The sequence below is a fragment of the Monodelphis domestica genome, chromosome X (assembly GCF_027887165.1).
Source record: "Monodelphis domestica isolate mMonDom1 chromosome X, mMonDom1.pri, whole genome shotgun sequence".
NCBI classification, from domain to species: Eukaryota; Metazoa; Chordata; class Mammalia; order Didelphimorphia; family Didelphidae; genus Monodelphis; species Monodelphis domestica.
The window spans coordinates 31,938,694-31,955,313 of NC_077235.1; the positions used below are offsets into that span (position 1 = coordinate 31,938,694).

Sequence of the window (16,620 nt, forward strand, 5' to 3'; positions counted from 1 at the left end):
CAGTGCCTGCACATAGTAGGCCTTCGATGTCTTCTTGATGGATCAGGAACTGGAGAACTAGGCTTTCCTGGCTGCTAGGGATTCTTTCATTTTCTTGCTCAGCTATGAAAGGTTTTAAATGGCTTAGGAGCAATGGGTGGGTTGGGCCACATTGCCTCTGCACACCAGACCAAGCTAGCCAGATTTCTGAGCATTTATATGCCATGGGTCAGCTTTTTTCTGCACCTCCGATGAGAGAAAATCTCCCACAGGCCAGAAGACACATGACGTACATGGGCTCAGAAAACCTGGAGCTGCAGAGGCAAATGTAAGCTGGAAAGAGGGGTTTCTGTCCCCTTCCCCCCCATCCCCTGTGGCTGGCTGTTCTCTTCCCACAACCACACTGGACAGAGGATCCCTTAACTGCCTTTCTTGAGTTATGGTGCAGCTAGAGAGGAGAAGGAAGAAGGGAAACCACTGACCCTCCCTACTCAGGGCAAATGAGGCAGAGCTGAAGATAGGAGCACCATTTCCATCCCTTGGTCAGTGGATGTGGGTGTCATGGTGCTGAGTTTCAGACAGTTAGGGAGAAAGATGAATATGTGCCCTTTGATGCCCTAAGATCGACACTTCTGCAAAGAGGTGGTATTTCAACTAATTAGCTATGGAGCAGCTCACTTGCCCTTGCTGTATCTTAGTTTCCCCATCTGTAAAATGGGGTGGGTAGAGAAGACAATCTCTGAGGTGTCCCTGTTGGTCAGTTTATTTCTTACTTGTCCTGCCTCTTTGGTTCTGTAGCCTTTTCCATCTTGGGAGCCTGGGGAACCAAACCATGTTCCCTTTGAAAGCCCTCCTTACCATGGCCCCCTGGCTAGACAGATTGTCTTGTAGATCCTCCAATGAGTCAGGTTAGTTTACCAAGACAGAATTCCCCAAGTCATACAGATTCCTTCATCTCCAACACCCCTCCCCTTGGCTTAAAACACCCCGAGAATTGTGTCAACTCTTGGCTCCCCTTTGGCTCTGCAGCCCTGGTCTGAGTGAACTGCACTCCAAGATGGAGGGTGGCAAAGCTGTCTTCAACTGTCATTGCTTGGAGATTTTCCTTTAAGAAACCAATAAGTCTGTCTATACCACAAGATCATAGTATTCTAGAGCTAGAGATGGGATGGGGTTTGGCAAGACCACCTGGTACACTGACCTCATTTTACAACTGAGGAAGCTGAGCCCCAGAGAGGGGAAGAGTAGTAAATGATTGAGGTGGGATTTGAACCTAGATCTCAGGTCCCAGATTTGAGGGTCTCTTTTTCTGTATCATAAAGTTCTTAGCAGGAAACACAAAATCAGATGTATGGGAATGAGTTCATAATAGCCCATCAAACATGGCTTACTTGACAGAACCATGGATTTATACCTGGAAAGGATGGCAGAGATCGTCTGACCCCCTCAATTTCCAGAGGAGGAAAGGTTAGATCCTCCTGAGATCCAAGTTATAAGAAGCAGAGCTTAGGTGTGACCCTAGGACTCAGTCCTCAGCCTCCAAACCCAGGGCTCTTTCCAATATATTGTGATTCTCTTTTGGCAGCCCCAGTAGTGGACGCCAGATGTTCTGTATCATTTAAAAGCAACACTGTGCTCAGATAGTTATAGAAAAAGAGACTTGATTTCTATGGGTTCCTTCGGAGGTTTTTCTAAGCTTTTTTTACCCTTTTTAACCCTTATTTTCCATCTTGGAATCAATATTGTGTGTTGGTTCCAAGGCAGAAGAGTGGTAAGGGCTAGGCAATGAGGGTTAAGTGACTTGCCCAGGGTCACACAGCCGGGAAGTGTCTGAGGCCAGATCTGAACCTAGGACCTCCCATCTTTAGGCCTGGCTCTCAATCCTCTGAACGACCCAGCTGCCCCTCTAAGCTTTTTTGATGACTCCATCTGGAGGGGGGGTAGTCAGTCCTCCATCATTTGGAGGCCTTCAGGCAGAGTCTGAAGTGGCACCGGCCACTTGTTGTGGGTTGAGAAGAAGGGCAGGCTGGAGATCCATTATCAAAGAGGAAAAATGACTAAAAGGGTTCGTTAGTGCAGTGGTTCCTATGAGAAGCCCTCTTAACAAACATTGCTGAAGAGGAAATGTGCTTTCTTGGAATAAGCAAAGAGGTCCAACCTTCTAGGCCCTGGGCAACAACAGCTACTCTCCCTTGGGTTGAAACAGTTCAGAGGCAAGCTGGTTACAATTTAATCTTTCTACAAAATGGCACATTTTGGTGGTGATTTCTTGTGAAATTACCGAAGCTACCAGTTCACCGGCAGGCTGTTGGTATGAATTTTGAAATGAATATGGACCATTTGCCCCTTTTATTTTTTAGTTTTAAACCTGGACCTTCCATCTTAGAATCAATACTGTGTATTGGTTCCAAGGCAGAAGAGCGGTAAGGGCTAGGCAATGGAGGTCAAGTCACTTGCCCAGGGTCACACAGCTAGGAAGTATCTGATGCCAGATTGGAATCCAGGACCTCCCATCTCTAGGCCTGACTTTCAATCCTCTGAGACATCCAGCTGCCCCCATTTGCCCCTTTTATATAAGCATTTTTAGTTCTACAGAAGGCAGGCTCTTCATGCTCAAGGCATAAAATGGAGACTTAATAGAGGGCAAGGCTAGGAGCCTTGAATCTAAATTTCAGATCTAACTTTAATTGTTAAATCTAACTTTTGAGAGGTTTGGTGCTGGTATGGTTTCTGAGAAGCTTCTGCATCGAGTTATTCTGGAAAGAACTCTGGAATTGGAGGCAGAAGGCCCCAGGTTCAAGTCACTTAGCTAGGTGTATGACTCTGGATGGACCTCAGTTTCCTCCTTTGTAAAAGGAGGAAATCAGTTTAGATGAGTCGATCGCTGAGGCCCCTTTCAGCTTGAATGTGCTCCATGTGAATGCTTTTTATTGGGGATGGGGATCTGGTTTAAAAATGGAACCCAGGTTAAAGAGAAACATGCCTGTCTCTGGATAGAGAACCATTAATTCTGTGTGCGTGTGTGTGTGCATGTATGTGTGTGGGACCCGGTTTAACATTTTTAGAAATTATTTTGGGGGTGGGAGGGGAGTTACATCTCGCAGGCTCCAAGTTTGCAGATTATGCTAGCTGCTTCTGGGTGGGAACATGCTCATGGAAATAAGCCATAAGAATAAAGGCGCCTGTACGAGTGGGCAGCAAGGCAGCAGATGAGCTGCAGTGTGGGCAGGGGTAAGCTAATGCATTTAAGGAAGAGCTATCCAAGCTGTGCTTACAGAACCATGGGCTCTGAGCTAATTATGATCTGGGAAAGGGATCTGGGTGATAGGGGCCATTCCCCCGGCCTCGGCCCTGGCCCAGTTACCCCTGTAGCCCACAGTTCCAGACCTCACTAAAGAGAGAATGGGGAGGAGAACGAGGCAGAACGAACGCAGTAGCCAAGTGGTAGTGAACTATCTGATCCCAGGGACTGTATTTTTTTAATTCAAAATTAGGTCACATGATCTGAGGAGAGACATCACTTTAGAATCCAGATTGACCTGATTTTGAATCCTGCTGTAATACTAACCTGCCACCTTTGGGCATGTTACCTCGACCTCTCTGTCTCTTAGGGTCACACTCCTTATCTTCAAGTTGTAGGGGAATGTCTTTGTCTTGTTTCAGGGACTCTGGGAAAGGGAGTTGTGCCAGTCTTCTCCCACCTGGAATATTGTTTGCCATGCCGGTCCCCTGGCCCCAAGAGAGAGAGATCTGGAGGGGTACATTCAAGGCCTGGGAAAAGGATGGGGCAGGGTTCAGATCTCGGCCCAGTTGGGCATCTAGTAAGATGTGCCACTATCAGGCAATACGTTCCATGAAGTCCAAGGATCTGATTTTGAATCCTAGCTTTGCTCCTCTCTAGCTGTGTGACTTTGAACCCCTACCTGATCTCCCCTCTCTGGGCCTCAGTTTCTTCCTCTTTAAGGAGGAAGTTGGACTAGATATACTGTAAAGTCCTTTCTGTCTCAACCCTGGCACAGAGCACAGTATATCTAAGAAAGACAGACCGAGAAGGCCAGATGTGTTGGTATGACTGAGATGATGAATCAAGGATGGTACTGGCTAGGGCAGGGAAGGGCTTGGATTTGGAAGGGGCCACTGGGGTCCGCTCAGATGCTCTCCTCGTCATTGCTGGAGGAGTGAGTGTGAAGTCTCTAGATGTGTGTCCAGGAACCAGAACAGAGGCTCGGCCAGAATAGCTGGGGTAACAATTCACATTTCTATACCATTCGAAGGGATTTTTAAGTACTCAACAAATCAAGTATATTCTCCATTTTGTAGGTGGAGAAAACAGGCTGGGGATGGAGAGTGGTCTCGAAGCAGGCTTGAGTTCAAAGAAATTTATTCTTGAACGAGATCTGAGCCTGAACAAAGCTTCAAAGTCCTTGGAAGCTGGCCGGGTGTGGGATGCCAACCTTGCGCCCTTGATATCTCTGAGCTATTTATCTGTAGACAGCTCCTGGCCACCATGGGGGTTTCAGCATAGCAAATAGCTGTACCTGAGCTGCAACAGACACTCTGACAATTGTGACCATATTTTCTGAACCCCAAATTGGAACACATGGTCTGGCAAAGAAAACTCCCTTTGCAAAGCTTCGTTAAAAGCACATTTTCTATTCTTGAAATAGAATTTCTTGTCCCAGAAAATCCAAGGTATATGGTGACCCTAAGTGACTGACACTTAGAAATTCATGGTGGTGGTGGGGAAGAGATCCTTGGACTTATTCTTGAATTCCTTATTCTCCAAATCCTGAAATATAAGACAGGAGAAATCCCATGAAACCCCAAATAGGGAGATTTAGGAAACATAAAAAATAGTCCTTCTTTGAAGAGCAGGCAGTCCAATTTTGTAAGGCTAAATGGTTCAGAAGTAGAAACAGGCTTGGGAAGATACGTTGCTTGGGGTCTAACTCTCCAGCAATCTGGTAAGGATGAGCCTCCTTCCTGCACTTAGCTAGATTGCCATTTAGATAGCAGACACCCTGTCTCCAGGACGGTACTTGAAGCCTTCCTAGCTTGCTAAGACCTTCTACTTTTATGACATAACCTTCAAGAACCCAGGGTCAGATTGATGGCATGATAAGACTTTGGAAGAGGATGATAATGGAGAAGACAGAGCCATCCCAGGTCACTCAGGGAAGCTTGGGATGTTTGGAAGGCTGTAGAACGCTTTTGAGGTTGATGCCAAGTAAGGCATCCATGCCATCCTACAAGATGTCCCTTGGTGCCCCCGTCACCAGATATTAGATGGGATGACCATTGGTCTAAACCATATATTTTCAGAGAATGAATTTATTTTTGCTGAGAAAATTCAAGTACAATTATAGTTAGTTGAAGACAGTAGCCAGTTGATCTTTGATTCAGAGGACTCTGCAGGATTTGCTATAAATGGAATCTCTTGCAGCTTGTAGGCGCACAAAATGGTGGTTTTGAGCATACCTTCCGCATCTCCAACAACAAATGGCATCCACCAAGCATCCCAACCAAGGAAGTGGAATGCTTAGAAAGGAAGGTGGTGATCAGTAGGCAGACACTCGTTTATCAAGAACAGGCCAGGTCAGAGCAGCCTCATCTTTTTCTTTCGATAGGAATCCTGTGCTAATAGGTCAAGAGAATGGCATAGCTGAAGGGTTCCTTAGCTTCATCTTTTGGTCATCACATATGGGTCATGTTGATAAGGGGATTTCTCTTTGGGTTCAGACTAGACCAGATGGCTTAAGGGGTCCTTTCCAGCTCAGCGTGCATTGATGATGGCTCCCCAGTAGGGGAGCATGGTAGCCCAAGAGCTCCTGTACCTAGAGTAGTCATTGGGAAACATGAAGTCTTTAACCCTGACTCCAAGCCTGGGAAGGCATACTTCCATCTGATCAGCACCTCCCTGCCGCCTGATAGGAAAAACCTGGGAATTCCATAATGGAAGCTTTTTTCCGCAATGCTGGTGCTGAAGTGACCAGTAGGGATTCCTAAAGAAATATGGAGACATGGGGCAGTCCAGTGGAATACTAGGAAAAGGGATGGGGAAGGACACTGGTGTTGGCTTAGCAGTCAGAAAACCTCTTCTGATGCTTCGCTGACCATGTGACCCTGGATACATCGTGTTACCTCCTTATCCTCAGAAACATGAACATGATGATCTTGAAGGCCCCTTCTTCCAATGCTAGTATTCCATCCTTTATGCCCTTTCTAAATACTAGCGTTCTCTATTAATTCTCAAATGTGGCTTCCTTTAGTTTCTGTGAACATTACTGTCAGAGAATAAGGCTCATTCCTTTTCTTAACCGAGAGCTTGCATGTATCGACCCTGCTCCCCCAAGATGCAATGTATTTGAATAACAGAGCTAAAGGCTTGAGCAAGCTGGGCATTCACGGGAGGAGATCAGTTTTATTCCCCAGATTTCTCCAAAGCACAGTGCCCATCCTTGGAACTACCCTATTGCTTTCCAGCTCTGGCCTAGCTGGGGATGTATGACAGGCTCATGTAAGAACTTAGCAGTTAGCAAATGTGTGGAAAAGTGTGACATCTTAGCTCTGGAAAAGGGAGAGGGGGAGTTGGCAGATGTCGAAACAAAAAGCCTTTAGTGTTCATGGTTTCTAAACTAAGAAGTCGATGATGAGTCCAGAATGGCGGATTACTGGAGGCCTGTGCCTACGCTCAGCACACACATCCTCAAGCCTTTGTACATGGATTTGTGTCCTCAGCACTTAACACAGTGCTTGGCACATAGACATTTAATGAAGGCTTGTTGGTTAGGATAGAGGCATCTATTCCCCCCGATACAATAACTAAATTAGTTTACTGTCAGAGGACTGGAGAGAGCCTGGATGTCTGAAGTCCAGGAAGACGCCCCAATCTGATTATTCATTTTGATTTCCTTCCCTGTTTAGTTTTTGGCCAGGGCTCTCTAAAGAGCAGCTCATCGTGTCCTCTTTCTGTCCTTGGTTGTCCTGGGAGGAGATGGGGGGAGGGGATCAGCTCCCTCTCTCCAAAATGACCACAAAGCTATCTGTCCTCAGCTCACGTTTCCTGTTCTAGGAGAGTTGGAGAGAGGTAGAAGGGACCCTAAAGGACACCTTAGTAGAGATGGAGGGATCCGAAAATGTAGAATGTCAAAACTGAAAGACATCTACCTTAAACACTAGTCATTGAAAAGGGGCCCAAACTGAGGGCCAAACAGGAAAATATAATTGTGCCTGTAATTGTACAATATTCTCAGCCTTGTGCTATTCCCATCCCTTCCCAAACACAGTTAAAGGGCTTTCCCCAAAGCTCGGGAAAGGTCACAGTGTTGCTGCTACAGATAGCAGCTGGGGTGCCAACAAGTAGTCTGTTACACTATTTTGGAAGGAGGGGAAGAATGCTCTTCAGATCTCAAAGGGTAGCCAGGACTCCATGGGCAGACCAAGAAAGGAGAGATGGCTGTTGGTTTCAATGGATCCTGTCTTTAGGAACAGGGGAAGAAATGGTCAAATCGTGATGCCCAATGGAATGGAGGTCACGCCCCGTGGCTCCCCACTGCCAGTAAGAATATTTAGATTCCTCCTTCTGACATTCAAGACTCTTCCATATGGACCCAGCCTTTCTTATCGATCGTTCTGTTTTCCTTTGTGAATGGGAGGCTCTAACCAGTCTCTTCTTTGTAACCATGTCAGATATTCTATGTTACCAGCCGTTTGCTTGTGGTGATCCCCAGGCCTCACGTGCTTTCCTCTACCCTTTCAAGGCCTAGCTCAGATTTGAACACTTCTACTCTGGCACACAGTGATTGCTCCTTCTTGATTAGTTCTTGTCAGCATCTCTTGCCCATAACACTCCCTAGTGCAGCTGGAACCAGATTATATCATCAATGGGAGATATTCGGCAAAATATATAGTAAGACAGAGAAAATGTTAATCTATGGTTTTCTGAATTAACATGTGGCCTGTAGGGATCCGTATGTACTGTTTAGAGGCTCATTTCCATTTGAGTTCGATGCTACTGGCCTACAGCATCTTCTCCGCCGCCCCTTATTGGTCATTCTCTATCACCTGCCTTGTGTTGCTAATAACTTTTTAAAAAGTTAAACATTGAATATCAGTACAACCAAATGTATTCTTTAGATTCATATTTTGTCAGTTTTTCAGTCATCTCCCAGGCCTTCATCTGTCTCCTTTGTGCACTCTTGTTTTTCTTCTTGGACAAACCATTTTTCACATTCTCCCTTTTCCATTTTGTATGTTGTCACAGTCTTTTGTGATTGTTTTGAATTCCTTACACCTTTTGGTCTTAATCGCATACTAGTATTCTACTATGTTAGTGTACCCCCACTTATTTAGCAACTCTTTTTCTGTTTAATGTTTAGGTTCCTTGTGACGAGATGATTGCCTTAAAGGCTAGGATGATTTTTGTCACTTTTACATAGCTTGCCAGGTTCCTCTCCAAAAAGATTTGACAAGTTTGCAGCACTGGTGTATTTACTGTCTGTTATACATGCCAGGCCTTCTCCCACCTCCAGGCCTTTGCATAGGCCATTGATGGCCAACCTTTTAGAGACAGAGTGCCTGGCCCCACCTCCTAGACAAAGTGCTGTGCCTTCCCCTACACCAGAGACTGAGTGCTGTGTCCCACTCCCTCCTTACCCCAGACGGGGAAAAGAGGAAGCACTCCCATTGGGCTGCTGGGCAGAGGGGTAGGTGATGAGAGGCGCATGTGGAGAGGGGATGGAGAGTGATTCAAGTGCTCTGCTCCCCTCCAGCTCTGCTGCCTATGAGCCACCCCCCTTACCCTCTGTGTGCTCCTATTGGGCTGCTGGGCAAAGGGGAAGAAGATGTGAAAAATGTCATCAGCCATGGTAGAGAGGGAGAGGGGAACAGCTCTGCCTGAGTCCCTCTGCCTTTCTAGTAACAAACTAGGGAGAGGGGTGATGGGGAGGGCACACATGTGCCCACGAGTGCTCTGTGTGTCATCTTTGGCACCTGTGTCATAGGTTCACCATCACTGGCATAGGTTGTTCCACCAGACCTGGAATGAGCTTCCTTCTCACTTTTGTCTCTTAGAAACCCAGGCTCCCTTCAAGAATGAGCTTAAATACCACCACCCCCAGAAACTTTTCCTTCCCCTACCTCCCTCTGAGGTAGTACTACTTGCTCTTTCCCTCTTCAAATTACTTTGTACTCTGTGGTTACTTATCTGTAGTAGAATGTAAGCTTCTTGATGACAAAACCTTTTATTTTTTGGCTTCATAACCCCACACCTACCAGCTCAATATGCTTTTTATGACCAAGCACTCAGCCACTACTGTCGACATGGGTGAGATGGCTACCCACAAGCTTACACTTGTGATATCCACAGCTTAACATGCGGGGCTTCTGCTGCCACTGCTCACGGTATTCCTTTTTTTGGATATGTGTTCATACTGGAGGCAATGGGTGACCTTGAGCAAATAATTTAACTTCCCTGGGCCTCCGTTCCCTCGTCTGTAAAATGAGGGGGTCAGCTTCTGTGGTTTTGTCCCCATCTTCTTTGTAGCCTATCAGAGAAATCAGTTCAAAATCAACAATATTCTTAAACAACAGTATTCATGAAAATCTTCCAGGTCAAATCAGCCACAAGAATTATCTGAAACATCCATCCCATTTGTGTGGCAGAAGAACCACCCCAACTAGTCCAGTGGTCCTCTTGATAAGGAAGATCTTTGAAGTTCTCCGCTTTCATAACAAAAGGTAGAGAACACAGTATGAAAGTGAAATAGTGAGCTCTTAATGGACCCTGAATTATAGTGGGTCTAGAACAGCTGAAGCGTGTGCCAGCTTGGCATGGCTCTGGAATGCCAGCATCTAAAAACCTTTAAACAACTCCAAGCAAGAAACTGGGTTTCTCTGTTCCCCAGACTTCCAGAGCCCAACTTACCCAGAATGTTCCTTGAGGGGGCTGGATGTGGCATAAGAACCTTTGACAGCCCAGATTGTGCCATCAACTAGCTGTGTAGCCTTGGGCAAATCCCTTACTCTTTCTGGGCCTCCTAAACTCATAGAGTGGCAGGATTGTGAATGTAGAGCTGGAAGGGAAATCAGAGATCATCTAGTCACCCTTTGTTTTATACATGAAGAAAAGGAGATGGAGAGAGGCAGTAGATTGCCCCAGGCCATGCCCAAGTGCCTGTCAGAGGCAGGGTTCAAACCTCAAAGGGCATCTTGCCCAGACCTTAAGTGAGTAAAAATCCCCTCTACCCCACCCCTGGCAGCCTCTGCTTGAAGATGTCCCATGGGGAAGAATTTCCTACCTCCCAAGACAGGAGTCTTCCACTTTAGGACAGCTCCAGCCATCAAGAGTTTTTTGCTTTGTTTCCTCCTCTGTAAAGTGAGGGGGCTGGACTTGGTGATTGCTTAGGTCCCTTCTAGCTCTGGCATTCTGCAATTGCTTTTCAGCTCCTTCTGTTTTCCTCCCCACCTCCTGTCTTGCAGAATGTATTTTGGAAAGATGAGCTGGCTTTTTGAAATCAGCTCAAGGCTGGAATAGGATGAAATCCAATTTAGAGTCAGAAACAGTTTTGTTTCTTCACATAGAAGGGATCTTCCAAATCACCTAGATTAATCCCTTCACTTTACAGAGGAGGAAACTGAGGCTAGAAAAGGGATATGACTTATCTAAGGTCATCCAGTGCATGGTGAGGCCAGCATTTAAGCTCCTCTCATCTTTCAAGTTCGGTCACAATTCAGGTGCCTTATTTTTGGTGAGTCCAGGCCACTTGGTCCTTCCACAAAGCCCCCAGAATGAAGATGGCTACTGTGACAGGCCTTGGTATCATGGCCTGGCATGCTGCCATCCTGAATGACCTCACATTAAATCAAAGGCAGAATACCCCAAGCAACAGCTGTGGCATTGTCAGTGGGAAGAAGAACAAACTGAAACTCAATACAGCTGTTTAACTATAATATCTTTTGTCCATGAAGAGAGAGGAGGAAATTCATCTCTCTCCTTCAGTTGCAAAAGTGAGGACCTATGGGTATAGAATGCCGAATACTCAGTGGGACGTGGTTGATGGGTCTGGTGGTTTTAACGCTTCACTAAGCGGGGAGAAGGAGTGACAAATCGAGAACAGGTCGCTCTAAAAATGGCTTCCTGACAAGTTTTTTTAAAGGAAGGCAAACTACAGAAGACTTGCAGAACAAGGTAGATGGTTTTTAGAGAGGCTGATGTTGCTAACTAGACAGCTATTCCAGATGCTAAATGATAAACAGAAGGGCAGCTGGGAAGAGATTTGGGCTTAAATTCTGTGAGTCATAGGAGATGGAAGGAAACGAAACTCAGCACATCCTTTGGACCGAAGTACAAGAGAATAGATGAACTTAGGTAAGTATAGAGTGGCTCATCATTAGGTTGGGTATTCAGTGATGAGTTCTTAAAGTCATAGATTTAGAGCTAGAGGAGAACTTGAAGGGCATCTAATCCAATCCTTTAACATTTTACAAATGGGGAAACTGAGGCCCAGGGAGGTGAAGTGACTTGCCCATAGTCCCATTAGTACGTGGCAAAGCTGGGATGTGGACCTAGATCCTCTCACTCTATGTGTAGCATACTTTCTAATGTATCAAGTCAATTTAAAAAAAAATCCAAGCAATATTTTAAAGCAGAATGAACTTAAACACTGGGTACTCCAATGCACCATATAGCAACAGCAACTAAGTCAGGGGACTATTAAAAATGAAAAGTTGAAAAAAGATGCTTCCAGCTTTCCAAGAGGTATGGCCAGAAGAGTAAAGCTCCAGAGCATGACATTTACCATAAAGGAAGATGACCAGGTGAGAAAAGGAACCGTGAAAATTGCCCTGGGACAGTTCTGGAAAACTTCAAGGGTCTTTGTAGATTTGATAGTTCTTGGGCTGGCTTTTTAAAGCCCTCTCCTGTAGCATAAGAAATAAGTGCTATTCATCAGCTTTAAAGAAACATTACAATGGTTGTGGGGTTGAGTTGGCATATAGGAAGAGGTGAGGGTACGAAGAAGACTTTCCAGTGGTCCCTCCTTCCCTGATCAGATTTTTCCTCTTCACTTACACAACCACTCCCTTCCCCTGGGAAATTATCTCTTGGGTTCTGGACAGTCTGTCCTTTAGTGCTGTGTTTGGCTGTGAAACAAAGGTGAATACAAAATGGCACCCGGTCCTGGGTGGTGGCCTCTTTCCACTTCTGCAGTGACAGTGTCAGGGTAGCAGTGAAGGGAGCCAAGGATAAGAGGCAATCACGCCTTTTTGACTGTATAAATATTAACTGTTGGTACTCTAAAGAGATTCTTTTTCAATGGCCAACAAATGGACATACCACTGAGGGAAAGGAATCCTTGTGATCTCCATGTTCTCTCTCTGAATGAAACTAGAAGACAAAAGGAAGTTGCAGCTAAATGGACCCCCAGATTCTTCTGGGAGGGACAAACAGTTGATTGGCTTCATCACGGGCCCACAGGCAACAAAAGAAACGTTTCCTGGAGACACGATTATCTTGTATGACCGTGCTCATGATGACCATTTTGTGAGATGACCATGAAAAGAATTCTGGCTTCTATGCTAACGTCTCTTTCAAAGAATGAGTTGTTGTAGATGTTCCACATAACTAAATGAGACCCTCCAAAATTAAAAAGGAGAGGAAGACAAAAAGACCATCGAAAAACGTGGCTCGATGAATAAGAAATAGAAGCTGTCAGAGGCTTCTGAGACTATATATAGAGTCGCACTCTAAAACACAAATGCTTTTTTCCCACAGAGAACTGAGAGGTACTGGACATGGTGAATACATAACATCATGCCACTTAGAGCCCTGATTCTCGGCATGGAGAACTTGGGTTCATATCACGTCTCATAGGTTTTTTTTTTTAAATTTTTAAACCCTGACCTTCTGTCTTGGAGTCAATACTGTGTGTTGGCTCCAAGGCAGAAGAGTGGTAAGGGCTAGGCAATGGGGGTCAAGTGACTTGCCCAGGGTCACACAGCTGGGAAGTGTCTGAGGCCAGATTTGAACCTAGGACCTCCCATCTCTAGGCCTGGCTCTCAATGCACTGAGCTACCCAGCTGCCCCCACGTCTCATAGGCTATTAACTGTATGACCTTGGGAAAGTCACTTAACCTTTCCCGGACTTCATTTTCCTCATTTGTAAAATAAGGGCCTTTAAGGTCTCATCTGGCTGTTAAGTCTGTGGTTTACTGTTTCTCTAGTTCCTCTCTGTTCACTTATATTCCTCCATCCCTTATAGTCCTAACTTCTGACCCCACTACTCAATGGCGGTGGCTCTCACAAGGGGACTGTTCCATTCCTCAGTCTTTATTCTTCTTGACCTGTCTGGGTTTGGACAGTATTTATCTCCCTTGGGTTTTGAGGTATACTGTGCTGGTTCGGATTCTTTCTGTGCAGGTGCTCCTTTGGTTGATCATCAATCCATGTCCCCCACACTAACTTTGGGGGTACCTACCCCCAATGCCAACTCCTGCCCTGGAGCCTTTCTTTTAATCTACACCCTTTCTTTGGACCTCATCGGCTCATATAGGTGCAGTGATTTCTATAAAGATGACTTGCAGACTTATCTAGCCTTGGATTCTCTCCTGAATTCTAGTCTTACATCATCAACTGCCTATTTTGATGTTTTGAACTAGATTTCCCATAGTCATCTCAACTATCTAAAACCGAGCTCTTTATCCTTTCCCCCAAACCTACTCGTCCTTTGGAATTCTGTTTCTATCAAGGGAACCACCATTGTTCCACCCAGCTGCCCCAGAGATCTTTTACTCTCTCATGCTACTCTCTAGCTCAATAGACTTCGTGGCTCCCAATTGCCTCTGGTGTCAAATATAGCTTGGCTCCAACCCAATCTTTCCAGGTGCTTAATGAGAACAGACCAAGTTAGCCAACACTTGACTTCATTGCTAATTGATCGATAAGCATTTATCAAATATCTATGCTGTGTGCCAGGCACTAGAGATCCAAAGGCAAAAAAAAAAATGAGTCTCTTGCCTTGGAAAATTTCCATTCTACATGAAGGGAAAACAACACATACCTATATAAGGTTATACAAGTGTTTGTTAACTTGGGTACTTCTCCCACCCACTTTTGTTTTTTTAGACCCTTACCTGTCTTAGAATCAATACTATATATTGGTTCTGAGGCAGAAGAGTGGTAAGAGCTAGGCAATGGGGGTGAAGTGACTTGCCCAGGGTCACACAGCTGGGAAGTGTCTGAGACCAGACTTGAACCTAGGACCTCCCCATCTCTAGGCCTGGCTGTCCATCCACTGAGCCACCCTGATGCTCCCAGTACTTTGTTTTAATAGGTCATCATTGAACCATTTTCATTATACACTTTTCCTTTTAGTTTTGTATGAATTTTGTTTTTTAATGACTTCGACACCCAGTAATGAGCTGTTAACAGTCTGTTAAAATAGCACTGAATTTTTGGTGCTCTTTGTGCTTGCCACCTTTGCTTAAAAACAGTATTCATGATCTGTAGCCTCAGGCTTTGTGTATGGTCTAGACTATTATCTGGTCCATAGGGTCATTGGCCTCTTTCGTTCCTTATTCCCGATCCACATTTTTGAATGGATTTCTTGCCACCATCATCTGTGTCCATCTTTGCATTGAACTCAATAAGTATGAGAGTAGAGGTTGATTTAATTGGAGAGTCTCGGTGACTTCTCTGTAGAATGGCTGTCCTCCTTCATGCCCCATAACAGATGTTCTGTAAGCCTCGCTTATTTTCATGAGGGTCTTTTTGCAAATACTTATCATGAGTACTGCAATATGAGATGGCCAATCACCCATGAAATGATGTTTCTCATTGCCTGTAGGCACACGATATACCCAACTCCTTTATTTACCTCCCAAGGAAAGCCGTCTTTCCATTTAACTGCAACTTCTTTCTTCTCATCTTGTTTATAGTGAGAATGGCAAACCCGATACAATTCAGTACATTCAGTATGTTAACCCATTAGTCAAGTGTCTCATATTTAGAGTGCCAACAGCTTGACTTAATGTTTCTAGGTTGCCTAACAACTGACGCTTAGTACCTTCTCGGCCTCTTGTTCACCACCCTGCCGCCATCACTGAAGAGATGGAAGGGGCCCCAGAAGTGAAGACTAGTCTCAATTTTTGTTTCGTGGATTTCTCTGGCCCCAAAATTCATCACCAAGTGTCCAGTCTAGTGGCGTTGAGCCTCACTCTGCTTAGCTGGCGTGGTCCTTGTAAAACAGACTTGGGCTCTTTCTGGGATGGTGTTGGAGGCCTTTTTGACCCGAGAGAACCTGCCAGAGCTTATGCTCCACTGACAGGACCTTTCAGGAACTCTGGGTCATCTCCATGCCACCATGAAGCATCAGAATGTGACTGTCAAAGACTGAGCTTGATAGATTGCCACCCGCTTCCCCCTTCCCCCCTCAGCCAAAAGAAAAGAAATTTCCCAGGTGTTTCTCAGCGATATGAAAACCTTTTAACATTTTCTTTACCCTGGGGACCCTGCATCCTAGTTTCCTGCATATAACCTTCAGCTTATCAGACAGATACTGCAGATAGGGAGCCAGTGCCGGCTTTCAAATCTCCTTATATACACTGTGCTTAGAAGCCTCATTTGAATCTCACCGCTGTTACGTGTTCTAGTCCCAATGCCAATGACCATGCGAAAAGGTGTTGCTTCTATACTATTTCAACTCCATTTCCCTGGGCACCATCAGGATCCTTTTCCTCTTGCTTTTGTTTACCCAAATCTTTCCTGAATGCCAATCAAGGGCAAGACCTTTTGCTAGGCAATAGCAGGTGGGGAGGGATGGAGAAATCCTTAAGACCCTTCCCTTGACTAGCTTTAGAAGCAACATGATGTAATGGAAGATAGAAGAAAAAACCTTAGACTGTAAAGTACCAGAGCTGGGAGGGGCCACAGAGCACTGGATGTCAGAAGGCCTCAGTTCTAGTGCCAGAATTGCCAAATGCATGGTCTTGAGCAAATATCCTGATATTGGGGCCTCAGTTTCCTCATCTACAAAAAGTGGGCAACAGCACCAAAGAGATGTGTTGTAGGGAAAGTACAAGAGTATGAAAGATAGACGATGAAGACAGTAGAGGGGAGAAAATCTGGGAGTTCTTCAGGTAGATTGCAAGAAGGGCCTAGAGTAGTACGGCAATAATGGCAGTTGAGAGGAGACAGCTTACTAAGGATATTGTAGAGCTAGGAAGACTCAGCAGGACTGGGAAATGGATTAAATATGCCTAGTACAACAGTTCCACCACTTTTCATCTCTGGGCCTCAGTTTATCTGTAAAATGAGTAATTGAATTGGACTCTTGGAGATGCATCTATAGAGTACAAGTGACTGGGTCCTCACTTTCTGGATTTTGAGCTTGAATAGGGTATTTGGCTGTTCCACAGTTGTTTTCCTGACATTTCCCACATGGTCTGTTCCAAACCTCTTCTTGAGTCTCTTTCACCATCCTTTTTCCTTCCTGCCCTCCTCCCTTGCAGTAGAGGCTCTGGACTCATATTTGATGGAGAAAATTTGACTGAGGATATTTGTTTAGAGTTCACTCTTCTGATTTCTTCTCCATCTCAAAACCCTTTGTCATCATTCTCCATTCTCTTAAGACCCTGATGGAATGG

The 16,620-nt window shown here is 45.2% G+C and overlaps 1 protein-coding gene across 11 annotated transcripts in view; it reads left to right on the forward strand.

Annotated features, from left to right (window-relative positions):
- The window catches only part of LOC100015800 (actin-binding protein WASF3-like), a 213,435-nt gene that overhangs the window by 130,113 nt on the left and 66,702 nt on the right, over nt 1-16,620 (forward strand). The window lies entirely within an intron of this gene.